Below are 1,911 nucleotides of genomic sequence, written 5' to 3' on the forward strand. Positions count from 1 at the left end.
ATATCACAAAATCCCAAAATCACAGATGCTGGCGTGGTTGTGGACAAAAGGGAACACTTCTACACTGCTGGTGGGATTGCTAATTAATACGTTCCTACTGGAAAGACATCTGTAGAACACTTAAAGAACTAAAAATAGACCTGCCATTTGATCCTATAATTCCTCTATTAGGTATATATCCAGAAGACCAAAAATCACACTACAATAAAGATATTTGTATCAGAATGTTCATTGCAGCCCAATTCATAATTGCTAAGTCATGGAAGAAGCCCAAGAGCCCATTGATCCATGAATAGATCAAAAAAATTGTGGTATATGTTCACCATGGAATACTATGCAGCCATTAAGAATGATGGAGGAGACTTTACCTCCTTCATGTTTACATGGATGGAGCTGGAAAATATTCTTCTTAGCAAAGTATCCCAAGAATGGGAGAAAAAGTATCCAATGTACTCAGGTCTTAATTTCTTAAAAGCTGAGAGAAAGGGAAAGAAAGAATTCATGAGACCACTGGGATCTTGGTACAGGACTATTACACATTTAAAATAAAGTTGGGAGCTATAGAACCAAGATGTTGATTTTGGAAACTCTCTTAGTTTCTTTTAAGTCTCTTTTTTCTGCATAGGATAGCCCTCTATGCTCTGAATGTTGCCCTGCATGGTCCCCAGTCATATGTTTAAAATAAGAACTGTCTGGTTGCCAGCCATTGGAGGTCCCAAGGAAGGGAATAGTCAGGAGTGGTTCTTGTGCTCCCCCTCTGAAGTCGGGCTTTGGAAGATGAGAGTTCAGAACCACAAGGGACAGTTCGAAATGGCAAATATGGGAATGGGTAGAAGAGAGAGAGAAGGGAAGAACAAGGTGAATTCCCCCTAACACACACACACACACACACACACACACACGTATGTATACATTCATTGAAACATCTGTTCTCATCTCATTCTCCTAAAATTATGATTTTTTTTCTCATTCATATTTATGGGTCTTGGCACACCAACAATTACAAAATATCAACAGAAATCTTTACAGAAAATGCCACCATTGACAGGAGTGGATCAAATCAACTATTTTGTTAGTGAAACTGTCTTCTCACTTCCAGCCACTTGACAAACATTTGTATAGCACCTGAACTGTTTCAGGCCCCCTGTGTGACAACCCCCTTTCAGTCTCAGGACTGTGATGCATATTTCTTCATAATAAAAGAGAGAGATTTTTCATAACATAACAGATTTTTCTTCTCAGTTTTATTGTTATTTTAAAACAAATAATATTCCAAGGTAAGAGGATTAGGGTTAAGGTGAAGATCTGGGAAGAAGTATATATCAAGAAGACTTCTTAAACTATTTGGTACTAAAGACTACTTATTTTTTCGTAGGATATGGTGTAGTGTAGAGGATTCAAGTAACAGTTTATAGGTAATAATGATGTTAGTTTGATGGTATTTGTCAGTGGAGTAATGTAGTAAGGAACAGCTATGAAAGAGTATCAGAAAAAGGATAGGTCAGGGATAGAACAAGAGTTGAAGAAGGTGGTGGGTGACACCTGTGGCTTAAAGAGTAGGGCACCAGCCCCATATGCCGGAGGTGGTGGGTTCAAACCCAGCCCCGGCCAAAAAAAAAAAGAGTTGAAGAAAGCTATTTTGCATTCTCCTTGATAATTTTTAAAAGTTATTTTTTTAACAGAGGGTTTAAGTTCATACTTATTTTGAAGATCAGGTAGAGATCAGGCATGCCTGTCTTCCAATTTTAAAACCTGCAGTGAATTTACTTACATATGGGGATGTAGGAAACTAAGATGAAGTCAGCATCATGTGTGCAAGAATCAGATCTGTTTGTTACCTTACTTCCTAATTTAAAAATAGTATCATTTAATTGCCAGGTCATGGAAGAAGCCCAAGTGCCCATCGATCCA

The sequence above is a fragment of the Otolemur garnettii genome, unplaced genomic scaffold, assembly GCF_000181295.1.
Source record: "Otolemur garnettii isolate 467f Iridium unplaced genomic scaffold, OtoGar3 scaffold00109, whole genome shotgun sequence".
Taxonomy (NCBI): domain Eukaryota; kingdom Metazoa; phylum Chordata; class Mammalia; order Primates; family Galagidae; genus Otolemur; species Otolemur garnettii.